Source organism: Amblyomma americanum, chromosome 5 (assembly GCF_052857255.1).
Source record: "Amblyomma americanum isolate KBUSLIRL-KWMA chromosome 5, ASM5285725v1, whole genome shotgun sequence".
NCBI lineage: Eukaryota > Metazoa > Arthropoda > Arachnida > Ixodida > Ixodidae > Amblyomma > Amblyomma americanum.
In genome coordinates this window covers 27851895-27878725 of record NC_135501.1, presented here as the reverse complement: position 1 = coordinate 27878725, position 26831 = coordinate 27851895, and the positions used below count along the sequence as shown (strand labels likewise).

General features: G+C 49.7%; 1 pseudogene across 1 annotated transcript in view; it reads left to right on the top strand.

Moving 5' to 3' along the window:
* The window catches only part of LOC144133762 (uncharacterized), a 162495-nt pseudogene extending 136255 nt beyond the window's left edge, over positions 1–26240 (top strand). The window contains exon 6 of the transcript XR_013315102.1: positions 25725–26240. The product of XR_013315102.1 is annotated as an uncharacterized LOC144133762 (transcript). The remainder of the gene's footprint in view (positions 1–25724) is intronic.
* The last annotated feature ends 591 nt before the right edge of the window (positions 26241–26831 follow it).

The window sequence follows — 26831 nt, the reverse complement described above, 5'->3', positions numbered from 1 at the left end:
AGGCCTGGCACGCTGGTGCTAGAGAACGACTACTGCTTCTAGCCCTTTGAGAGTTATTACAAGAATAACCACCATAACGTCGAGGATTTTGAATCCTGCCTGCTCGTCACATACTTCGCTCACTTGAGACCCTTTTCTGCAACAAGCCGAGAAGTGGTTGACGCCACGGCACCGAAAACATGTGTTGCCGAATGCTGGGCATCTGCCACGTTCGTGGAAGTTACGCTTGGAACACTTGAACTGCCTACCTGCTTTGATCTGAGCCACTTCCGGTTCTCGTTGAGCCTCGTCTTGCTCCGAACATTCGTTCGGAGCAAGATTGTTCGGAGCAGATTGTTCACAAACTGAACACTTGCCCTGCTGGAGCGTTTTGATTTGTGCTTTTTGCTTCTCCACTTGAGCCTACTCATTGTTTTGCTCGGCGCATACCTCTTGAGCTTTGCAAATTTCCTCCGCCTTCAGTAACGTAAGGTCCTTAACTTTCAGAATTTTTTCACGCAATTCCGTATTCTTTGGTCCAAAGACAACCTGCAAAATTGCGACTGCGTGCAAGTCTCTTCAAGTCCCGTGAAAATGTTTTGAAAGGTTCGCCCTCAACTTGCGTTCTTGAGCGGAAGACATACCGTTCGTACACTTCGTTCTGCTGCTGCCTGCAGTATTCCTCAAACTTCTTCGTAACGGTTTAATAATCTTCCTTGTTCTCGTTCTCCGAGAACATGAAATTGTTGAATACCTCTAGGGCGTCCTCTCCGGCCACGGTGAGCAGCAGTGCGGTCTTAGCCCCCTGCGTCCGTGGTTCTTTCGTCGGCTACGTGGCCTGCAGGAACAGCTCGAACCGCTGCTTGAAGAGGCTCCAGTTCTTCGAGGTGCTACCGGACAGCGGCTGCGGTGGCTTCACTAAATCCATCGTGCCAGTGCACAGCGACACCCCTTCCACCAGCGTGTTACTGCGTACGTGAGGGCAATCCCACTTCTGACACCATGTTCCGGCGTCCAACAATGAACACACAGCGTGGAAGCGACCAGAAGAAGAGCGTTTATTCGAGATTGCTTCCCAACATATATAGTCGACCGGTGGCTGCATGATAACAGCCACGTGTTACAGATAGCACGCTTGCCAGGGCCCATACATAGCGCGCATGCGCGTCGGATACAATACACTGGGAAGGCGACGTAGAACCATGGCCATCATTGGGATTGAGTGGTTCAGCCAATATCAGGTGCTCATGGGAAATCTGGGCCTACTTAGGGCCATGCTTTGCCAACGAATTTCTGATATTGGCCCGCTGTAATGTGCTACGTGTGGAAGGACGACAGGACGGCGCGGTGAACCAACAACTCTTCTTGTTGTTAGTTGCAAGTTCAGTGCTCCGTCCTGTCGTCCTTCTTGTTCTTGTGCTTCGTTTTTGTGCGCTCAGTCCTGCAAGCCTGGAATCAAACCAACTAGCACCACAAGAAGTATTATTTATTTATTTGTTCCTCAAAGGTCTACGAGGGACTTTACATGAGGGGTGGGCTGAGAAGACAAATAGCATGATACAGATGATGTTCGAGGGTGGTTTTGAACCTGCTGTAGTCGATGATGGTTGCCACTTCGGATGGAAGGTCATTCCAGTCTCGGGCTGTTTTCAGGAAAAAAGACTGGTGATATGTTTCGGTGCGGGCTTTCACAGGATAGACGGCGTTAGGGTGACAATTACGGGAAATACGATGAGCGCGTGTAACAGGAATAACTTCTTGATTAAAGGTATGGAAAAATTTATGATATAAGGAAAGACGGGCAATCTTGTGATGACAGGTCAATGTGGGGAGATTAAGCTGAGACTTTAGTGCGGAAGCACTAGTGTGGTAAAAAAAATTAGAACAAATCTTGCAGCGCGATTCAGGGCTGATTCAAGTGTGTCAATCAGGTTAGCAATGTTAGGATCATAGGCGGAGCATGAAAACTCCAATTTCGACCCTACAAATGTTAAGTAAGCAAGCAATTTTATGGAACGCGGTGCTAAGGCAAGGTTACGGCGCAGGTACCCTAAAACTTGATTAGCTGAATTTGTTACATGGTGCACGTGTTGCGACCAGGTTAGATTTTTACTTAAATGAAAACCGGGATATTTATAAGAATCTACTGATTTATTGGGAAGGTTGTTAATTCTATAAATTGCATCCTGGTGGTTGCGCCGGCGGTGGAATGAAAGAAGGAAAGTTTTAGCAGAATTTAATGCCATTAGCCACGTTTTACACCACTCTTGTACGCGTAGCAGGTCTTCTTGGATGATGGTAATGTCGGACTGGCTGACTATTGGGCGATAGATGACACAATCGTCAGCAAATAGCCGTATATGTTAGAAGTGACGTTAGAGGGCAAATCATTTAAATAAATAAGAAATAGAAGGGGGCCTAAGACAGATCCTTGCGGAACGCCAGACAGAGCAGGACAAAGAGATGACGAATGAGAATTAGCGTGAACGAATTGATAACGGTCCCTTAATAAAGCACGGATCCAATCCAGAACCAAAGGATTACTTCCAGTTTGCTGCACTCACTTTCGGTCGGCAATTGCGGTGTGGCGACATGTTTCCCAAAGTAGCGTCCCGTGATCTTGCTACGTCCTCGATGCATTAGAAGGCCGCGTTTTTTTTTCAGGGATTGGGCTTCTTATGCACTAGCATAATTAAAAGTATTCAGCACAGCGGTGGCCTAGTCGCATGAGCATCCGCCTCGCATGCAGGAGGTGCGGGGCTTGACCCCTGCGCCGTCCGGTACCCACAGGTGATACAATGGGTACAAACTTTCCCCTGCCTGGTGTTCGGCTTCTGTAGGGTGACATGCTTGAGATATGGGTCTTTGGCTGCACCTTGAGTAGAAAAAGAATCTTGTGCCGTGGCGCTCTTGCCGCTGGTGCCCTTGCGCCATAAAAATTCATCATCATCTTCATACGTAAAAGCACCCATGCTACTCCTGCTGCAAAACTTAATGCATACAAAGTACTCGTGAGGCCGTCCTTACAGTATGCTGACATTATATGGAGTCCTAAGCAGAAATATTAAATACGTAGATTTGAACGAATTCAGAGCCTAGGAGTACGCTTCGTATACTCAAACTACTCCAGGCATTCGAGCATAAATAACCTATACTAAAGAAAAAAGATCTACACAGCCTAGCTAAGCGTAGAGTGGCATCTTCAATACAACAAAACAAGTGCACCTTAAGGAACAATTTCGCCACTCCTCTGGAATTAACGATGTGAAAGCACTTCGCCAACATATAAGCTATATTAATGTTAATAAATATTCCTTATTCCTTTCAGCTATATCTTACTGGAATAAACTAACGTCTACTGTAGCAAATTTCAACACAGTCGAATCTTTCTTAGGACATGTTAATCGCCTTGCTCTAACAACATTACCGTCGTGATGCTTCTGTGATAATGAATTTTTAGTTTGTGTTTTTTTGTGCCTATACTTTTTGCCTTGTTCCGTAGGCAATTGTCATTTTTCTACCTTGTATCCACTCCAGCGCATGGGCCCGAAAAGGGCCAGCAGTATTTATAAATATATAAATTTAAGTGCACGGACGAAATAACAGAAAATTAATACGAAATAGATACACTATATTCGCAAGGAATTTGCAGGGTAGGTTTTTTCTCCAGGGGGCGCTACCTGCTTCGGACACATCGTGGCAATTAATAGCTGCACACTTGTGTTTCTCTAAAGCTCTGCTGCGGACGCATAGTAACAATCACTTCCGATTCCGGATAGCGGACAACGCCAACTTACACAGATTGTGTGATTTCATTTCAAGGAAATGAAATAATTATAATTTTGGGAACTATGCGGCTAATTGTGCTAGCTGCGAAATGATAATGATTGCCAATTGGTAAATCGCCGATCAGTTTATTGACACCAGGACGAACTCGAACAAAAGTTGTCCGGAAAGCTTCGCCTAAAAAGGTAGCATTTCTGTTTTTCAAAGCATGGCGCGGGCGTGACGTACGGGCCGTGTGCACGGGATGGTCACCTAACCGTACCCTAGGAGGATGGCATACCGCGCGGAGCACCCGTGAGCAGTGCCGCCAGGAGCGACCCTTGTACAACAGGGCCCTCGTCGCAGTCAGACTTCGGTGCACGGAAACTTTTTGCCGATGCCAAACATGTTTTCCTCCAGTATCATTGCATTAAGAACTCGCGATTCAAAAACTGAAGATCCAGGCCAGACCACTGCATCCCTACGTTAAACGTTTTGGTTCTACATCTGTCTTCGTGGGGCTGAAAAACAGACATTGCTGTATGCAGCCTCCATCGGTTTCTATATATCGGCGAAGAACAGAGGAATTGAAACTAGGTATGGGGTCAGTGCAGGCGAAATATCCGCAATCACAAATGGGGCTTATAGCACAATGCCGCAGTGTGTATATAGGGTTGTCGCGGTTATGCTCACTTACTAAAGAACCGAACTTACGGTGTAAAGTAATACTTCTGAAAAACAACTTTTCCCGCAATTCTTCGCTTACAAGCGCCATCAAGACCTGCATGTCTTGGGACCCAGGTGATGACATGATCATGTTGGAGATCGCCGCCCAATACGCGGAGAGCCGTACGCGGGACATGTCCACACGTATAAGCGCTACTAGTGGCTTGGGAGTGTGTAAAAATGTGGGAACAGTTGCCTTGGGATTTTCTCAATTTGATGGTGATGACTATAGCGACGGATTCTGCGGCCGCAGGGTTCGATGCCGCGAAGAATTACCTAGCTCGATAATATACCTATCGAGCGGGGAGCACTGACTGTACCCTCTCAACCCATTCTCCAACCTGCCTAGAGACCGTCCGCCTAAATAGGCGTCTCTAGACTCTGCCATATAAGCAACTTTTCCCGGTGGACACCTACTACATAACACGCATCCAAACACTATCTTTCCCCAAAGTTCACCACTCACACCGTGTTCACAAATTATTATACGCAGATACATGTCCTGGGTGCAGTGGTATTGCTACATTTACGCACATTAGACGGACATGCACAGCTAAACCCAACAGCTTAAAGCTGCACAACACGGCGCTAGTGCAGTAGGTGGCGCTGGTCAGCGGCACCCTGTAAGATCAGGAGGAGCTAGTCGCCATCGCCAAAGCGTAGGCGACAGCTACTGGAGTCTTTTCCCTGAGGACCGCAGCCACAATCCGCTCTAGTCTCATTTTACATACTAAATATATATTCTCTCTCTTACCAGAGCAGCCTGAAACCCTCCTTCCACGATTCACAACTTTCCGTTTTTTCAGCACTTTATTTTGCGGGCTCACAAATAAAAAGCAAATTAAAAAAAGCCATCTTCCTGAAAGCAAGGTATTACACCGCTAGCAAGCAGTTGACCACACCAACGGCTGCTTGATTATTTTTCAAGCCACTGCAGGCACCTTTTGTTGGCCATTGCAAATACCTTAATTTTTTCTACCCACGTGTTCCGAACCACTGCCAGTGCAGCGGACACAGTCTTGTTCAAACCGCATCATTCTTCTTTTTTTGCTGTTTTTATTCGCAACAGCGGCGTGTTTAAGACTCCTAAAACACCTTTAAGAACACTCCAAGCCACTGCTCATTTTGCCTCGTCCATGTTGGGCGCATGGCCGATGCGAATGGGCGACGCGTGGTGGTTTTGTAGGCGAGCGCGCTGTTCTTTCCATGACATCAATACGTCATCCACCCTCCATTCTCTCACGCCACCTTGGATGACCTCACTTAAAGTTCCGCCGCCACTGCTGCTGCCTTCCTGCGCAGGCTATGTTCGCGTCTATCCAACACATAACGCGGTACTCTGTCACTGTGAGATTGCGTGATCTCTTTTCACAAGAAGTGCCTGGGTTCGCATGCGACCGGTGCAGCTTTTTGCTGCGGTTTTTCTGTTCTTTCCTTGACGCGGGAGGACCACTCACGGATCACTGAAATCGCTCAACGCGGCCAGTAACACGAGCGCACTAGAAGCGTCCGTCGAAAGGTCGGTTTATGGTGAGGCGGGGGTCCGTAAAAAATTGCCAAAGCATTACAGGGTTTCAGCCGTCTGTACCTCTCCGCCCGTTAAAAAATTTTTAGGCTTAAAGAGATGGCGGCACGCAATGAGGCTCGAGTGGTACGATTACGGAATTTTTAACTTTTCGTTAAGGTTGCATGTTAGCGCGGTTGCGTGTTGGGCGTTTTAAGCCTTTTACATCTGTGTTTCCTCCTAAATCGTCGAAAAAGTAGGCAAGACTGAGAAGCCTTCTTAGAGGGAAGTGTTATTTTATTATGACATAGCCTCATCAAAAACGTAAGGAAAGACAGCGCAACTAATACACGGGTACTAAACAAAGACGAAATGCAAAAACGTTAAAAAACGAAAAGCGAGAGAATAAACACAACTAAATCAAAAACACGTGGCCACGACGCGACAGAGGTACCAAGCAAAGGCAAGCGCGCACACCAATGGTCCCTAAGCGAAAATGTTACCGGCGTCCTTGCTCAGCTTGTCTACAAAGTCTCTGACAACGCCACACCGAACAAGGGACCGCATAGGCGCGCCCTCTTTGCACTTGAATGTATCTGCGAAGGCGCTAACTTCTCTCAGTATATCACTACAGCGGTTCCTTTCGTTCACCTCGCAAAGGCTACGGCAGTATGTAATGAAGAAAATTTCCTCTGCGGTGAACACTCGACCACCGACGGTGAGCAGCGATGTGTGGTGGTCTTGAACTGGGGAGCCGGGGAGTCTGAACAAGTGCCATGCGGTCACCACTCCTAGAATCTTTTTCAGGCGCTCTTCGTAACGCGAGCCACACGAGGGTTCCGTGAAGAGGGTGATGCCCTCAGGGCTCAGCTGGCTAGCATTCTGTTTGTCCAGGAAGAAAGCCTGCGATGAAAGGAAAGCTTCGGTGAGGAGGAAAAGGAAGGCGCGGTAACTGTCTCTGTCATGGCGGACACAAAGAGCAAACATGGACTGAATGGAAGAGGAGATGAGGCGGAGGAGGCGAATAGCCGTCGTTATGTTGTTATGGGCTGCTCAGGAATAAAATCCACCACACGGGTCTGTCATACCTCTCACGTTGTCGTACAGCACCCGGGTGTTTTTTGTATTCGCGTTGACCGAAATTTGCCGCCGCAGCAGGGATAGGATGGTATTGTTTAGTCTGAATTATCCTAACTACACTACCTCAACGCCAGCGGAACAGGTCATTCGGATTTAAGAACTCTTGATAACAGCACTGATGTCGTCTGAAGGACGAGCGGTTAATGTAGTCTTGTCACGGTGGTCAAGATCCGCCATGCTGCCAAGCAGTAGGTTTAAGGTCCATGTAAGTTTTGTGGCTCAACAGCCTGTTATAACGCGATAGCGTAAAGGGCCCTGTGTCGGCGTAAAGCCGGTGTCGTCGTCGGGGTTATAACAATAATAATTGGCTTTTGAGGAAAGGAAACGGCGCAGTATCTGTCCCATATATCGGCGGACACCTGAACCGCACAATAAGGGAAGGGATAATTACAGGGGGCCGTGAGCGAAAAATCCCAGAAGCATTAATAAATAAAACCGATTATAGCAGGGTAAAGTTCTAGGCCGGTTGGTGCTACATTATGACTGAAAAACCGCAACAGACGCAGAACAGAGGGAGAACACAGGGCTGTGCTTACAGCTGAAATTTTATTGAAAAACAGCATAGCTTTTACAGATGTGAAACACGTGTGCGCTACAATCAAATCAAAATCTGTCCTGCGCCTGTTGCGATCTTTTAGGCATAAAACTGAGTAGGGAATTTGTCGTGCGCGGCTGGCTTGGGCACATCCGGAGCCCCACGTAATCACGTACGGAACGCCGCCTGTATGTGGACAAGAGTGCGTACGCTGTGATCCATTTCCTTTTGACTCCACATGGAACTAACGAGTCAAGCGGACGGCGACGGAGGGGAGTTCGGTGTGCGCAGGCGACCCAGCTTGGCCGGGCCCCATTGTTCGCAGCCGCGCTCCGAGAAGCAGCAACGAAGGCGCGTCGCCTTTCATCCCTACCGCGGCGACGCTGCCCAAGGCCATTACCCGGGCGGCGGTCGTTCAGTGTGTGGCTAGGAGGCAATTTTGAAGACGCGTTCCTCATGTTCACTGTGAGCGCTTATCAGCTCCATATGACTGCCAGGCACTTCCTGTGCACGTGGGGCATCAGGAAGAATTGGGGAGCGGTGGCGCCTTAAGTGGCACGGCTTTCGACAATCTGTGCGGCCCTCGCATGCTCTTTAAGCGAGTAATCATGCCGCCCCGCGGGGGAGGATGGAGTGATCCGAGAGGGGAATTGTTAGTATTCGTGACAATGACCTGTCCCCTCTCCCCAATCTTTGATTGGGCGTGTTTTACGCTCTTCTGTCTCTTTTTCAATGTGTTTTCCTCTCCCATGTGTTTTATTGGATGTGTTTTCCTTTCCCCGGTCCTTGATTGGATGCGTGCTTGTGTTTTGACCTAATTGGTTGGTGTCCCCACTGAGGGCGGGGACTTAGGGATTAAAAGAAGACGTTTTGGTGGGACCGGGGGTTGATTTCGTCTGGTCACTCTGCGGATCAATCACTATGTACATAGTTGTTCTGCTTGCTGTACCTTCCGTTCTGTCTTAACTATTTTATGTGTGATTAAACAGTTTACTTCCTGAAGTTCCACGAGTAATGTGACTGAGCAAGTTTAGAACCTCAAGACGTCGGCATCCAACAACTTCTACCTTTCCCCTTCGGGCTGACATCAAGGAAGAGAAAGGGGTAAAAGGAACTCAACTGGCGCAGTCGACAGAAATGCGACGTCTTCCTACTCGAGGCAACTGAAGGAGGGCTGAAGTACAAGGCGGCGGACGAGCTATAGCGTGGCACGTCCAGAGGAGAAGATTTCAAGAGTGACAGCTGGTCAACGCCGATGTGACGCTGAAGGTCCAAGTCAGCGGGCAGCTGAAGGAACCAGGTGACCAGAGTCAAGGAGGGCGCTGTTGATCAGGAGGAGCCGACGACGACGCGGATCAAGGAGACGAGTTCCAACCGGGACCGTGCGGCGCAGCGACCAGCTTCCGGGCCAGTCTTCCATGCTGGGGCACCGGCAGCCTCGTAAAGCGGAGCTTCGGTAGCCAGGCAAGTGCCTTTCTGTTTCTGTCGGCCTTGTGCTTATGCCAAAGCCTTGGGTTTTGAGAAGTGACAGTGTTAAACAGAAAGAGATGGAGAACGGGGCAGGAAACGGAGAGTTGGCAGCCGCGAGTCAGGCAAATGAGGGTCCGACGTACCCTCTGACAGTTAGCGCGCCGGTGCAACAAATGACCGAGTTGCAAGTGCAATTACGAATTGCTGAACTAGCGGTGGAAAAGGAGCGGTTGGCTTTGGAAAATACAAGGCTGAATCTTAAGCAGAGCGGAACAGCGGGTGGGCTTGGTGAGAGCGCGGGAGCGAGCGGAAGAATGGACGAGGACAGAAGGTTGAAATTTGCTAACCTTATGAAAGGCGTCCTCACGCCGATGCCGCTTCAAGAAGCCCTGGTACCAGGGTGGTTCGAGGACGTAGAGGCCACGTTGGGGTCATACGAAGCTCCAACCCAGTGGTGGGCTGGACTAGTTTTGCCACACCTAAGCGAGAGGGCACGCATGCTACTCACGCGGTTGTCCGCAGAGGAAAGGAGCGAGTACGCACTCCTGAAAGCTAAACTGTTAGACGGCTTGAGGCTCACTGCCGCCGAATACAAGCCTCTTTACTCATCCGCGAACAAAAACCCAAATGAGACGTGGGAGCAGTTTGCGGTACGCCTGCAGAACTACCTGGAATACTATTTAAACAGCTGTCAGGTAACTTCGTTAGAGGAGTTCAAACTGCTAGCCGTCGCGGACCGACTAAAGGAAGCCCTCAGTGCAGAGGCGAGAGCGCACGTTGCTCTAAATGATAAGCCAGGGTTCCTAAAACCTAGTGAGATTGTCACGCTGGCAGAAAACCACGACGAAAGCCGAAGATATAAGGTCGGGAAAGCAGCGAGCGCGGCGGTGGCGACGAACGAGGCAGTCGAGGTAACACAGCGTGACGGAACCCAGTCCCGACCAAACAACACGCGGCCCCGGGGACGTGGACAGTGTTTCTATTGCCACGGGCATGGGCACATCGCAAGATTTTGCCCGAAAAGACAAAGCGCGGAAAAGCCAGACATGGGGGGCGGACGCGCAGACCAGAAATCAGTAATCGCCCGAATATCGGTCCCCTTGCATGACAGGGAGACAGTGCACGGCTCAGTGGAAAGGCAGCCCGCGGAGGAGAAGGTCAGCGCCGGAGAGGTGACATTGTTGAGTAGCGGGAACGCTATAAGTGCGCGCATTGACTCAGGGGCCGACATCACGGTCATCCGCAGGTCGCTCGTGCCGCGATATGAATGCGCGGGGGCAACAATAAAACTCACCGGGGCTTTCGGAAAGCAGGTTGTCGCGGAGCTGGCGTACGTTCCCCTAGTAACAACTCAGGGAGCACAATGCAAAAAAACAGCGCGAACAAACGGGGACTAGACGAAGAATACACAGGACCAAGCGCTGCCTTGTCTAGTCCCCGTTTGTTCGCGCTGTTTTTTTGCATTATGTATCACCAACTCGCCCGCTTATCTATCAGGGAGCACCGCGATTATCATTTGACCCGTCGGAGCGGGGCATACTGTGTGCAGTCACAGACGAGCTTATAACTGGGATAAGCGCGTTAATCACTCCCGAAGACTATGAGCAGCTTCTGAGCGATCGTGTCCATGCGCAAGAACAGGGAGAAGCAGAGGGTTCTGACGAAGAAATCGAAGAGAGGGAGAAGCGGGTTGACGAGGTTCTAGCGGGTGCGGTAGCAGCAGATTGCAGCGAAGGGGAAACCGCGGTGGCACAGACGACGCGGCAACGGTTTCGCGAGGCGCAGATTGGAGACGAATCACTCCAGGAAGCGTGGGCTCAGGCTAGAGAGGGAACACGCGGCGTGGCGGTCCGGGACGAGCTTTTGTTCCACCATGAGCCTGTTGCTGGGCATCCATGCACTCAGCTTGTCCTCCCAACCGAGCGACGCGCAGAGGTGTCAAAAATGGCGCACTACTCAGTGTGGGCAGGTCATCTAGGCGAGCGGAAAACGATTCAGCGGATAAAGGCTTCATTCTTCTGGCCCGGGGTCACACGCGACGTGAAGCAGTACTGCCGCTCATGCCACTCATGTCAGGTGAAGTCGCGTGCACGCACAGCAGATCGAGTGCCGATCGCGCCGATCGCTAGACCAGAGGCCGCATTCCAAGTGGTGAACATCGACTGCATAGGACCGATAGAACCACCGTCAGCTCGAGGGCACCGCTATGCACTTTGTGTAGTGGACATGAACACGCGTTGGCCCGAAGTCGTGTGTTTAAAAGCGCTGACCGCTAAGGCCACGTGTGACGCTCTTTTGCAAATATTCGCGCGCCTGGGAGTCCCTGAAACAGTGTGCTGTGACCAGGGCACAAATTTTACCGCAAAGCTTACACATGAGCTTCTCAGAAAATTGGGCGCCTCTCCGAGGTTTTCCACGCCGGACCACCCTCAAAGCAACGGTCTGGTCGAGCGCTGGAATGGAACATTCAAATCCATGCTATTCCAGATTATTCAGGAGCACGGACGTGACTGGGATAGGCTTGTGCCATTCTTGCTCTGGGCTTACAGAGAGGTCCCTAATGAGACGACCGGGCAGTCGCCGTTTGAGTTAATGTATGGCAGAATACCGACCGGACCGCTATCCATTCTCCAAAAAAACTTGGACGGGAGACTGGGCAGTACCAGATTCTTTGGCAACGCCGGCGGCAGAGTACCTGTCAGCTTTGCGCGAGAAGCTGGCCGAGGCAAACGCAAAGGCTAGTAACAACAGCACGGTAGCGCAACGCAGTACACTGGACAATACAACTTGCGCGCTGTCGATAAACACTTCACAGATGGGCAGCAGGTGTTGTTGCTTGAAAGGGATGGCGAGGGAAAGTTGATGTCCAAGTGGACGGGGCCTGTGACGGTAATGCGGAAGACGCGCCCGTACAGTTATCTGATCAAACTCGACAATGGCGCATGTCGGACTGTCCACGCAAACAAGCTCAGAGCATACCACGCACGGGTGAATGTAGTAGGGGTGATATTCGAGGACGACGCGGAGTTCGGCGACGTGCCCACGTTCCCCATGCGCTCAGTGCCAGGCGACGCGCTGCCGCCGGGTGCTCTCGAACATTTGAACGAAGCGCAGCGCCGAGATCTAGAGGCACTGATCGAGGAGAATGGCCAGGTTTTTAGCAGCAGGCCCGGCAAATGCACGCTAGGAGCGCACAAAATCGTGCTAAAGGAGGGTGCTCAACCACGGGCTGGCCATGCGTACAAGGTCCCGATGGCGTATCGGAAGGAAGTGGAGAGGCAGTAGATGAGCTCCTGGAGTGGGGACTAATATATCCCGTTGAGAGTCCTCATGCTCACCCAGTGGTTTGCGTCGCTAAAAAAGATGGGGGGCTGCGCCTGTGCTGCGATTATCGGAAGTTGAATGCGATAACCGAGCAGGACGCCTTCCCGATGAGCCTACCGTCCGAGCTGCTGTTCCGAGTAGCGAAGGCCAACTTCATCAGCCTAATAGACATGCTGAGAGGCTATTGGCAAATATCCCTTGACGAGCAGGCACAGGCCCTCACGGCATTCGTCACTCCGGTGGGGCAGTACGCATGGAGGGTCATGCCCTTCGGCCTTCGAAATGCGAGTTCGACATTTCAGAGGGTCATAAACCAGGTACTAGCACCGCACCGCGAGTACGCATGCGCCTACATAGATGACCTCGCGATTTATTCAGACAACTGGGAGGAGCATTTCAGGCACGTTCGGGCGGTGCTCGCTTCGATCGCAGCCGCCGGGTTCACCATGAACGAAGGCAAATGTCATTTCGCGAGACGAGAAGTCGAATTTTTGGGCCATGTGGTTGGGTCGGGGAAGCACAGCGCTAATCCAGGAAAGGTCAAGGCAATAGACGAGATGCCGAGGCCCCAAACAAAGGAGGAGCTCAGAAGCTTTCTGGGCTTAGCTAACTATTACCGACAATATGTCCCCGACTATTCTCGCGTCGTGCTCCCACTGACGAGCTTAACTAACAGGCGGACACCGCAGCGGCTCCCATGGGATGACGAGGCGCAGAAAGCTTTTGATGAGGTGAAAGCTTGCTTGAAGAGCGCATCCTCACTTCATGCGCCTGACCCAAGTAAGGAGTTCGTGCTCGCAACCGATGCTCCGGACTACGCTGTGGGTGCCTGCCTTGCCCAGTGCGATGACGAGGGCCGCGAGCAGCCTATCGCTTTTCTGAGCAAAAAGCTAAGCCCGGCTCAGACCCGCTGGGCGACTATCGAGAAGGAGGCTTATGCCATCATTTGGGCATTAGCGCGACTTGAAGTCTGGTTGTGTGGCGCACAAATTAGGGTCATAACGTACCATAACCCGCTCAAATATTTGACTCTGAGTAGTCCGCACAGCGCCAAGCTGACACGCTGGGCACTCGCTCTGCAGAGATTCGATATCCGGGTCGAGCACAAAAAGGGGGAGCAAAACGCTAATGCCGATGCAATGTCGCGACTCGTAGCTGCCAACTAGAGGCGTGGGGGTATCCGGGGACAGGAGTTATGTCATTTATGGAGGTGTACCCTGAGGCTTTGGCAACGCATATGGTTCGGCAGCGGCAGGTGGTGCTTCTTCGGCTCCGGGCCCGCGGCACGTTGGTCTGTTCGGTTTTCTGTGTGTGCTTCATTCCAAGATGTTATGCAGCACACTTGGTGGGGAGGTGTCGTGCGCGGCTGGCTTGGGCACATCCGGAGCCCCAAGTAATCACGTACGGAACGCCGCCTGTATGTGGACAAGAGTGCGTACGCTGTGATCCATTTCCTTTTGACTCCACATGGAACTAACGAGTCAAGCGGACGGCGACGGAGGGGAGTTCGGTGTGCGCAGGCGACCCAGCTTGGCCGGGCCCCATTGTTCGCAGCCGCGCTCCGAGAAGCAGCAACGAAGGCGCGTCGCCTTTCATCCCTACCGCGGCGACGCTGCCCAAGGCCATTACCCGGGCGGCGGTCGTTCAGTGTGTGGCTAGGAGGCAATTTTGAAGACGCGTTCCTCATGTTCACTGTGAGCGCTTATCAGCTCCATATGACTGCCAGGCACTTCCTGTGCACGTGGGGCATCAGGAAGAATTGGGGAGCGGTGGCGCCTTAAGTGGCACGGCTTTCGACAATCTGTGCGGCCCTCGCATGCTCTTTAGGCGACTAATCATGCCGCCCCGCGGGGGAGGATGGAGTGATCCGAGAGGGGAATTGTTAGTATTCGTGACAATGACCTGTCCCCTCTCCCCAATCTTTGATTGGGCGTGTTTTACGCTCTTCTGTCTCTTTTTCAATGTGTTTTCCTCTCCCATGTGTTTTATTGGATGTGTTTTCCTTTCCCCGGTCCTTGATTGGATGCGTGCTTGTGTTTTGACCTAATTGGTTGGTGTCCCCACTGAGGGCGGGGACTTAGGGATTAAAAGAAGACGTTTTGGTGGGACCGGGGGTTGATTTCGTCTGGTCACTCTGCGGATCAATCACTATGTACATAGTTGTTCTCCTTGTTGTACCTTCCGTTCTGTCTTAACTATTTTATGTGTGATTAAACAGTTTTCTTCCTGAAGTTCCACGAGTAATGTGACTGAGCAAGTTTAGAACCTCAAGACGTCGGCATCCAACAACTTCTACCTTTCCCCTTCGGGCTGACATCAAGGAAGAGAAAGGGGTAAAAGGAACTCAACTGAATTGGTCAAGTTGGGGACTCGAACCAGGACCTCCGGAGTGCGAGACGAGCACAGTAACCACTCCGCCACGCCAGCTTCTTTTTTTATTGCCTGTTTCGACAGTTTACAACAGATCACAAACGTGTTCTGCGCTACATTCTCCAACGTCAAGAGCGGACATGCGTTTCACTCATGTGAGAAAATCAACTAAAAAAACACAACTCTCCCATCAACTCGATAACCTCCTCTCCAAACACAGCTCCTGGTACACTTCACGCAGCTTAAATATGTTTTCTTTGAAGTAATCTCGGACAGAACGCGCATCTTCATCGCAGGGTCGTACAGCCATTCTGCTTCGCCAAATGCTGTGCAGGCCAAGAAGGAAAATTACATCGTATTTATAAAGATCTGGCTAAACGTCCAGGAATAGTATCCCATACGGCGTCAAGGGTAAGTCTTTTTTATTGTACGCTGGAACTCGTCCCAAAAGAGCAGCGCATCGCAACAAACAATAAAGACGTGTTCTATTGACTCTTGTTTGTGACATAACAAGCAATCAGCACCCCATGGTAAACACAATTTCTTCTCCTCCATCCATGTTTTAACCGGCAAGGTATCAGTGTGCAACTTGAAGAAAAACGTCTTCAACCCCCCCTGGCACCACCATTTTCATTACTCTATTTAAACCATTTCCTCATTGGCCTCCTCTATACAGAGATTGATATATTGGCCCAGGGATGACACAGTCAAGCAAATAATTTAGCATTTTCTTACGCGTGCCATTTTAAAGGTATTCCAAACTGAACGGAGCATTTAGAAACCAGAAAAAAAGAACATTTTTTCCAAAATCTACTTGCACTATATCGCATCCCATCTACAGTGGAAAAGTTTGGCAAAGATGAAGAAAGCCTCATTTGAATAAAAGTCCGCAGGAAAGGGTCGCGCTGATCTCGAAGAAACAAATATTAACACCACCTGCCTCAGGTACAAGTGTGGCAAGGAAATACCCCATTTTATCAAACGCAGAAATAAATTATCACGTTTAGTCCTCTCCCATGAGGACTGCCACAAAAAAACGGCGAAGAGATGAAACTTTTGAACGCTAAGTCGAGAGCACGAAAGGACCTGCAACAAATAGCACAGTTTTGGAGCCAGGTATACACTACATGTGTTTGCGCGCGCAAATATAGACAGCTCCTTTCCCGATCATTTGTGTACGCGTGGACAGTTCTTGAATTTTCTCCTTCCAAAAGTCATCGTAATCTCGATACTTGTCAAGAGGAACACCTAGTTATTTGGAAGGGACATGTAACCATTTTACACTTGCATGAAACAAAGGCGCTGATGCCCAGTTCCCATGCCAAGGGCCCGAACATTTGTTCAGATTAACGACGCTATTGGTTACATCACAAAACCTGCGAACAACCGACATCGCATGTCCTATGCTGCTGTGATCGCTACTAAAAATTGCCACAGCGATAAAAAATTGTCACATCATCAGCATAAGCCAAGACTTTAATATCAAATGCTTCTAGTTCAAAACCACGAATAGAGCTGCTGTTTGACATTCTGGCAAAGTGGCTCTATGTAAAGAGCGAAAAGTAGCGGTGATAATGTGCAGCCTTGCCGCACGGATGCCCTCACGGCCATTCTGTCTGTGAGCTCTTGCTAAACAACCAGATTCGTGGTGCAGTTACTGTAAGGCCGCCCCTCTTTTCCAGCTGCATACCTTTGCAGAAAGCAGGACGCCGGCACACGCGGAAACCGCTCCGAGCCCCCGAGTACATACCGGGAACGAAAATTGTCGCTTGACGCACGGACCCCCCACCCCCTTACGACGAGGGCTATCGCCGGGAAGGCACCCACAGCTTCCCGCCGTGCCTCGTGAACAAAAGCGTATTCCCAGAAGGGCCGTGACGGACACCTGTCATGGCGGACAGGCAAGACTCGCCAAGAATGTGGGAAGACAGGGGCGACCCTTAATCTGGTTTCCCGGAGCGACAGACGAACCCCTTCATGCTTATTTGCTGTGTCCCGCCGTCGGTAGCGCGGCAGCATCGTGGGCCCTTTCGCCCCCTCCTCTGTTGCTGACGAGCGACGCGGACCGATGGTGGGTGGCGGTATGCATGCCTGAGGCAAGTATTACCGTAAAAACCCGAGTATAGTAAGAGGTTTTTTTTCCTATTATTAGCACCTCAAATTTCCGCCTCGTATTATTTGCGGATCCGAACAAAAATTTCAGTTTTGCTCGAAGTTTTGGTTTCGTTATTGCCGCGTGGTTACGGCTTGGCTTTGTTATTGATTTGTGGCTACGGCTTGGCTTCGTTACCCGTGACGGCGTGGCTAGGGCTAGCGTGGCCTTCCTGACAGCGTACGCGCCGACGCATAAGCCACGCTTCGCGAAGGGAAGGTTCTTTTTTTCTGCCGTGGAGGAGCACGATGTCAGGGCCACGAAAACAGTATTCGGGTGCTTTCAAGAGAAAGGCTATTTTAGTTGCCGAGAACATCGGCAACAGTGCGGCCGGGAGGCAGTTCGGCGTCACCGAGGGAAGCATCCGCGGATGGCGGCGACAAAAGGAAGCACTTTTCGCCTGCAGCGGAACGCGAAGAAGCTTTCGCGGCCCGAAGAATGGGTCATACCCAGAAATTGAACTGGCCCTGACGGAGTTCGCAAGAGAACAGCGAGCCGCACATCTACCTGTGAGCGTGGAGCTCATGCAGGTAAAAACTAGGGAGCTTGCTAGAGAAACAGGTATTCCAAGCACCGCCTTCAAAGCGAGCAAGCACTGGATATACCGGTACATGTGCCGTGCTGGGTTTTCGTTACGGCGGCGAACGTCGATTTCCCAAAAACTGCCCGAATCGTTTGAAGAGCTGCTGGTGGCTTTTCAGCGCCACATTATTTCTTTACGTAAGTCCAAGAACTTTCAGCTAGGGCAAATAGGCAACGCTGACCAAACGCCAGTTTATCTGGACATGCCATCACCCCTCACAGTGCACGAGAAGGGTTCCAAACAAGTTTGCGTCCGGTCTACCGGCAACGAGAAGACTCGGGTTACGGTCATGCTATCGTGCACAGCAGACGGCCACAAGCTCCCACCCTATGTCGTGTTCAAACGCAAAACAATGCCGAAAGGTGAGGAGCTGCCAAGGATTGTTATCGTGAGATGCCACGAGAAAGGTTGGATGAACGAGGGTCTTGTCCTTGACTGGGTGAAGTCCGTGTGGTGTAGGCGGCCCGGTGCACTATTGTCCTTCCCGTCGATCTTCGTGCTGGACGCGTTTCGCTGCCATTTGGCCGACTCGGTCAAGAGAGTGTTACGCGATTGCGGCACTGAACTTCCCAGCTGCAGAACTTCCCAGCTGCAGCCACTTGACGTTTGCGTAAACAAGCCTTTCAAGGACGCGGTCAAGCGGTGCTACGCTGAGTGGATGCGCTCAGGTGAGCCTGCAGTGACGCCGACTGGGCGGCTGAAGCGGGCATCGCCAGCCACCCGGGTCAAGTGGATTGTGGATGCGTGGGCGAGCATTCCTGCGGACCTTGTGCGTCGGTCTTTCAAAAAGTGTGGCATATCAAACGCCCTCGATGGCACAGAAGATGAGTGCCTGTGGGAAGATTTGTCCGACAAAGAAATCTCCGAAGAAAGCGCTGTTGAGTATGAGAGCGATTGAAGTGCGGTGTCCAATTGCAATAAATGCCTTTCTTCGTGCTTACCTGGTTTACCTCACTCGTATTATACGCGGATAAATTTTTTTTTCTATTTCGCGTCTCTAAAATTTCACCTCGTATTATATTCGGGTTCGTATTATACGCGGGTTTTTACGGTAGCTCCGAAGGGAGAGCCTGTGGATACTCTCACTTGAGAGAGAGTGGTGGCTTTTTTGTGTTTATTTAGTTTGTATTGTTAACGGACTCTGGGTTCGAGGCTAAGCCCAACCCAAGGGGTTGTCCCCATCTCGCATGTTATTTTTGATTGGAGAATTGATGCTTTGGGCGGGCCACTGAAAATGACCGCCCTTAGTCCTTTGTTAATCAAGTGCTTAAAAGCGCATGTAAACGGATGCGAGTCCAGTCTGAGCTGAGGCTCCATGCTTAGCATGTAATGTGATGCTACTTAGGCTCTAACCTGCCCGGTCGATGAGTAAAGTAGTGCAAAGTTTGTTCTTTTGTAAATTCAATTGTGCTTTTTCCAGTTTAACTCTCTGTACATGTATGTTGTAAATATATGCTCTGCTGTCATCATCTACAAGCTCGCCTCTTGTTCATCTTCCAAGCCGAACGACACTAGAGGAAGGGTTTGTGAACCATCCTCGAAGAAACGAACGACCTTTTGAAATTCTACTGTTACTATAAGCCATTCTAACCCCTTTTAACATTACTTCCCCAACAAAGACATGTTCGAGGATTTAAAAAAAATGTCATGACATACACGGTCAAAGGCCTTCTTTAAATCAATCTGCAACATTGAAACTCGCCTAATGTCAGCGCCACAGCATTCGAGTATACTTCGAGTGGCGTGAAGATTCGTGAAGATGGTCCGACGTTGAATTCCACACGTCAGGTGGGGGGCCAACCAAGATGTCCATAACTGACTGTAAACGTTTGGCTAATATGGCCGCCGCGGCGGCTGAGTGGTTATGGCGCTCGGCTACTGGCTCTAAAGACGCGGGTTCGATCCCGACCGCGGCGGTCGAATTTCGATGGAGGCGAAATTCTAGAGGCCCGTGTGCTGTGCGATGTCAGTGCACGTTAAAGAACCCCAGGTGGTCGAAATTTCCGGAGCCCTTCACTAGGGCGTGTCTCATAGCCTGAGTCGCTTTGGGACGTTAAACCCCCTTGAACCAAACCAAATGTTTGATAATATTTTTCATAAAAATTTTATAATCAACATTACAAAGCGTTATCGGCCGATAACCAGTAACTTGCTTAAGTTTTGCAGGATTGTCAGTTTTCGGTATAAGTACTGTATGCGCACGAGAAAACGACGGTGGTAAAAAACCCAATCTAAATGACTCTTCATAAACGCGTAGTAAAATGAGAGCAGTTTCGCTTTTGAACGCCTTATAAAATTCCGCTGTTATCCCATCAGGACCTGGCGATTTCCCCAAGTGAAGCTCATCAATAGCGTATTCCATTTCCGCTGTTTATCAACAGCGGCAGACAGGATGTCAGTGTCTTAATTGGTCAGTTGGTGTAATAGATTTAAAAATTCAGCCTGAAAGGACTGTACATCGTCCGATTGGGAAGCGAACGAATCACGGTAATACAGACTGAAAGCCTCCCTTATCACCTTCGGATCTTCCGTCAGAGTACCTTTGTTTTCAGTTTCTACGATATCTTTCCTTCTAGCGTGTCTTTTTTCGGTCGTCAAATTCCGCCTACTGGGCATATCATCTGCCAGCAAGCTATCCGTTCGTGCCGAGATTGCAGCTCCCTAAAACCTTGTCACATCGATAGCCTCAAGCTTGGCTTTAACTTCGCTGATAAGATCAGTGCATAGTCCCGGAGCTCTATTTATCTCTGAAATTAATTCTTTCAACATCTGTATTAAGTTCTTGTGTTCAGCTTTTTCAGCATGTTTGATTTCTACGGACATTTCGATAGCCCTCATTTTGACATCAACTTTTATGTTTTTCCCACTTTTCTGCCCAACTTTTCTCATAACTCAACCAAGCTTTTTCTAACACGTTCTTTTTTTCTAAAAGAAATGTATCGTCCTTTAATAATTTTGCATTGAGCTTCAACAAGTCCTAGCTGCATTTCACCTGAGGTGTCAGGTTCTTTCCCATGGTGAATATGACACAACAGTGATCGCTAAATGCCAACGGTTCGACGATGTAGTTATCGCAAATCGCCGCCAGCTCAAGGGAAACGTAAACTCTATACAGCCTAGCATAACTACGCCCATGGAAATGCGTATAATGACATCTCATTCCTCCCTTTGCATACTGGGCTACGTCTTGAAGTGAATACTTTTAAATGTTTTTTCTCAAGAAAACAGCACTTTCGCTTTTGGTAACCGCTGAGCCTGATCGGTCATCTGCACTGAGAACACAATTGGAATTCCCCAAAAGAATGACAAGTCTATTGCATTCGATGCACGCACACAGTTCCCTGAAGAACAAAACACGTTCGCGTGGTTTTGTAGGAGCATACATACAGATAACTCTCAAATTTTCCTCACCGTGCAACAGATCACACAGCACAAACCTCCTCCTCTTGCAACACACCACTGCTTGTTCCTCGATGCCAAGACAGTTTTTAATTAACAGAACACGGCCCGCTGATGTCCCCACTGCATGACTAGCACGCACGTTATAACGCGACTTGAACTGCGCAACCATAGCGTCTGTCGCGCTCTCACTCTCTACCTTTGTTTCTTGTACTGCAAGAATGTCAACGTCTTTCTCATACAACAGACGCCTTAGCTGGCATTGTTTTAACCTAGCGGCTAGTCCACGCACATATAACGTCCCACATTTTAAATTTGACGCAAGACAAGCCATGCTGAGAAGCGTGAGGAATAATAATAATAATAATAATAATAATAATAATAATAATAATAATAATAATAATAATAATAATAATAATAATAATAATAATAATAATAATAATAATAATAATTGGTTTTTGTGGAAAGGAAATGGTGCAGTATCTGTCTCATATATCACTGGACACCTGAACCGCGCCGTAAAGGAAGGGATAAAGGAGGGAGTGAAAGAAGAAAGCAAGCGGTGACGTAGTGGAGGGCTCCGGAACAATTTGGACCACCTGGGGATCTTTAACCTGCACTGACACTTAACGGGCGCCTTGGCGTTTTGCCTCCATAAAAACGCAGCCGCCGCGGTCGGGTTCGAACCCGGGAACTCCGAATCAGTAGCCGAACGCGCTAACGTTACACAGCGCCACCGAGGCGGGTCGGGAATCGTGAGCCCGAACAGGATACAGGCGGCTTACCAGGCGTGTGCCCTACCTCATAAGGAGGGGTAATTAATCAGCGCGCCTTGCGCTGCGTACGGGAGACGCGGACGAAGACCGAGACTCAGGCACGTACTTCCCCTTGGCCCTGGAGGCTCTGAGCCATTGGCGCTCGAGGCCGTTACAACCTGACCTCTGTGGAAGGTTGTGAAGGGGATGGCAACACCGTCTTGGCACGCTTAGCCAGGCCGAAGGTGTCATCTTGATTCCCTGTCATCCTGGACTGACTCCGCTTCGGCGTTCATTGCAGTCACCTGGTCGCTCATCGGCGGCGTTTCAGTCGCGTTGCTCACAGGACCTTGCTCGTTCGGCGTCTCGCTCGATGTTTTCGCATTTCCGCCACGGACACTTCCTTGTTCACCAGACGCACTCTTCTTCCGACGGTCATCAGGGCCGTCGTTTCAGCTTCTTCAATGTCCTTTGTTTCATCTTTATCGCCGCAGTCCTCTAAGGCCGCCCCTGTCCCATTGGCGTACCTAGGTATGCAGTCCTCGCGGACATGACCAAAGGCGTGGCACTTAGTCCGGCGAGGCGTCTGGCAGTCGCGGCGGATATGACCGCGTCTGTGACACCGGAGACAAACAGGTGCCCTACCGGGCACAACCACAAGAACGGAGCCCCCGTAGAGCTTGAAAAGATGCGGTAGCTCCTCCGGCGCGACCACCTCTTTAAGCACCATTCTAGCGATGCGTGTTGTTGACTCCGCCGATTGAAATCCTGGAACATTCCATTCCTCATGCCGAATTTCCATCACTTCTCCAAACTCGCTCACAGCCACCCGTAGGTTTTCACTGGGTATCTGAAATGGCACCCAGTGAACATTCACCTTGATCGCCTTTCGACAGGGGTCAATAATGGCACAGTAACCACGTTTTACACTCAGGGCCCGGTCCGTCAGCAAGTACAGCGTCCTTCGCCTCCTGGGTGCCGAACCTCACGAGCCAGAGGTGGCTCACCAATGCCGCTGATATCCTTCAGGACCCTGGCCTCTTGTAATGGTTGACAAAAGTCCTCTATTCGATATGGACGCTCCGAGGTATCACCGTGCAAGAAAACACACAAACGTATACCTTCCTCAGACGGCAGCGTCGGTAGCAGAAGGCGATAACCAGGAGGTGGCCCAGAAACCGATTCATCCCGGCCAACAAAGGCCGTTGCACTGAGCGCTCCCTCCGCTCCCTCCACTGAGCAGTTTTTTGGGCCCTCAACTATGGTGGCTAGAAGGAGAGGTGTCAGCATCGTTGCGGTCGCGCCGTGTTCGGAGGCGCGCTGGTATTTCAGGCCGCCGTGGGGCGGCGCGCACGTCGCTACCGACATCCGTCGAGAGCACCCGCCAGCCGCCGTCGCCGCACGTTTCGTCGCCTACAGGCAGGTACAGGCACGTGTTCCCGCAGCGTCTGCGGTGTGCTGGTTTTAAATTGTTTGGGATTGCTACGCACCGACGTGGCCATGCCACAGTGATGTCCAAACAACAAAGACACTGTTTCGCACCTGGATGCAAAGCGGGGTATGTTTCGGCCCGCAAACAAGGGAAGAAGGCGTCTCTCTTCGCTGTTCCCGTCGACGATGAACGACGCAGGGCCAGGGAGCGCGCAATTCCTCGTGCTTACAAGCCATTGGAGAAGAACTGCGTTGTGTGCGAGGCTCATTTCGACGAGAGATTCATCGTCCGTAGCTTCAAGCATGTCGTCAACGGCGAGTCTGTGGAAATCCCTCGTGATCGCCCTACAGTGACAGACGATGCGATTCCCACGATATTTCCAAATGTGCCTGCTTACCTCACAAAAAAGCTGCCTCCAAAAAGAAAGACGGTGTCGTCCAATGGAGGTGCAACTTCAAAGCGAAGAAAGGTTGACTCCATTCACGACGAATCGCTGAGTGCTGAAACCGACGTTCCGTCAAGTTCGAACTGTAGCGGCGGCTACAATATCTTGGAAGGTATGACGCAAGACAACCTTACAAGTAAGTACTGGGCGAAACACGTAATCCCAAGCGATACGGACGTTGTGGCGTTCTCAGTGTGTGCTTCAAGTGGTGGAACTCTGTGCTTTGGAAAGTTACTTTTGTGTTCAAGTAATGCCTGAACCTTTCATTGCACGGCATATGTACAGGGTGTTCTTGTAAAAACAGTGGATGTCGACAGCATTAGTGATGTTAAGAACCTCCTGTTCGAAATGGATGCAATGATTCCTTGCGAGGGGTTTGAAATGGAAACAGGAATGCAAAGTGGGCAAATAAAAACAAAGCACAGATTCCATGGAGAGAAACTGCACAGCCTCATGTGTTGTGGGACAGTGCAAAAAGAAGCCGATGCTTGCAGTGCAAATACCTTCATAAGCTGTTGATAAATCAGGCATACTATAAGCGTACAAGAGCGAGAAAGGCAAGAGGTAACCTCACACAGAAGCTAACGCGAAAAAATGCGCAGCTGCGACGGCAAAAGCGCAGCATTGCAAAGTTGAGTGAGACCATGGAAAAGATGAAACAGGATAACGAAGCTATAAGCAGCTCTAGTTTTGAAGAGAAGTTGCAAAGCCTGCCAAAAAAGCAGCAAGTGCAGGTACGTGAATACTTTGAAGCATCTAAAAGGAGAAAAACCAATCGAATGGTATTTCAGCAAGAGTGGATCCTTGAATGCATTGTGATGAATATGAAAAGCCCGCGTCTTTACGAGCACATTCGTAAGCTCAAGATCATGGTTGTGCCAAGCCCTTCGTGCCTGCGTACTTATGTCCGCAAATATAGAAGTGGTTTTGGCTTTAATGAAGAAGTGCTCACGGCTGTTGCAGAGAAAGCACGCACTATTGATCCGTATCACCGACACGGCGGCATACTCGTGGATGAAATGAAACTGTCTGAAAACTTGACTGTAGACAGCAAAGGGCAAGTCCAAGGGTTCGTTGACCTCGGCAAGTACACCTCACTAGGGCAAGAAGGTGCTCAATGTGACCATGGCCTTGTAATTTTCTTTCAGCCATTCACACGCACATGGAAACAAATTCTCGGTGCGTTTGGTGCACGAAGCAATGTAAAGGCAGATGTTCTGGCCAAAATCATTGTTGACGCTGTGATTTGTGCCGAGAAATCGTGGCTTTTCGTGGATTTTGTGACATGCGATGGGGCTGTGTGGAACCGCAGCATGTGGAAAATTTTCGGCGTAAGTGGGAAGCTCGAAAAGACAGTGTGCAAAGTAAAGCACCTAGTGGATCCAAGCCAGTATTTGCATTTTTTGTCAGATTTCCCCCACCTGGTGAAATGTGTGCGTAACGCTGTAACCTCCAAAGGGCTGTTAACACCAGATGGTCGAGTTGGCAACGAATATGTAAAGGAGGCCTGCAAATGCGACACTTCAAGTTCAGTGACACTCAGGGCAATGCCACACGTCACCATGGCTGTTTGTCAGCCTAATGGCTTCGAAAAAATGCGGGTCAACTTGGCGTTCACCTTCTTCAGTGATGAAGGTTTAAGGGGCCTGTATGTCTACAACAAACACTGCTATGGCACTGGCTGTACCAAGGCTACTTCTGCATTTGTCTCTATGATGAGAAACCCCATCGATGCCATGACATCGATATATTCAAAGCGAGGTTTGAGACCAGACAGTAAAGAAGTAGCAAACATCAAACGCTTTCTGGAGTTCTTAGCAACCTGGGAAAAAACTTTGCCTAAGCAGGGTGGGTTCTTGAGCGAATCAACATCAACAGCCGAAGGACTCCGTATTGCTAAGCGTAGACAGCTGGGCTAGTTTCCCGATTTTGTGCTTTTGATATCAGTTACCTGGTGGTCACATGTGTACATATAGGACTGGTTTCTGTGAATAAACTTCAGTTGATGTCCGGCGATTGTGTGTCTGTTCTTCCTTCGTCCGTGTTTTTCGTGCGCCAGAACGATGTATCATAATGGGACTCCGTATTACTCTTACCAGCACACTTTCCATCCTGCTCTATGTCACGAAAACCCTGGGGTTTAAGTACTTGATGACTTCTCGTTTGAGCCAAGACGCGCTTGAAAACCTCTTCGGGATACTGAGGCAAATGTCTGGCTCTAACGATCACCCTACACCGACACAATTTTTGATATCTCTGAATTGCCTCAGTTTTTACAGCTTAGCGCAGTCACCTTCCAGTGGCAACATTCCTTCAGCAGTCCTGAGCAGCCTTCTATGTCCGGGCGCTCACACTAATTCCATGAAACTACAGAATAAGCTGGATGAGCTCCTAGATGTGGGACGTCTCAACGAAGTTCATGAAATGATTGTGGCATGTGAAGCACTCCCTGAGCACGCTGAAATCGTTGGACGCAAAAGTGACTCCCGGATCACTTATTACGTCAGTGGCTATGTGGCCCGGAACATGTTGAAAAAGACGAAGTGCAGCGAATGTAGCAGGCTGTTGCTTCACACGGAGGACTCGAGCTTGCTTCCGCAGAGTCGTGCCTCGCACGTTACATTAATAGGGGTGGCCTCCTGTACCCGTCTGAGTCCCTAGCAGACCTGGTCAAAGCTATGGAGGATGTTTTTACTTACTGCTTCAGTTTCAACAAGTTTAAAACTGATAGCATCATGGACCTCATCTCTTGCCTGTCTGTGAAGAGGTTAAATATGGTCGGCTGTGAGCAGCACAAAGTGGAAGTGACGAATCAAATCATTCGCTTCTTCATATTGACAAGGATGCATTTTCTTGTTGCTGGAGAAAATGCGTGCAACCAAAAAAAAGACAGAAAAGATGACAGAAAAGATGAAGTTCTTGAAGTTGAGACGTACTACATAACTTTCATAACGTTAACACAGCCAACAAGGTTTTCTTTTTTCATGGCATTGTACATTACCCACATTGTGTCGTCTGTTGCGACTTTTTAGTAATGTCTTATTCGCATTGTTACAAAGGTCCCATTAGTAAATTTGATGTCACAATTTGGCTGTGTTTGACACAGATAGAAATCACTTTTTGTAAGCTGGTTTATGACTGCATCTGTGTTTGCCAATCAAATCTCAATGCCATGTGTGTATGCCTATTTTAGCATTGCATATTGACTTCTTTTTACTTGCCTTGTTTACTTTTTAGCTCAGTTTTTGTATA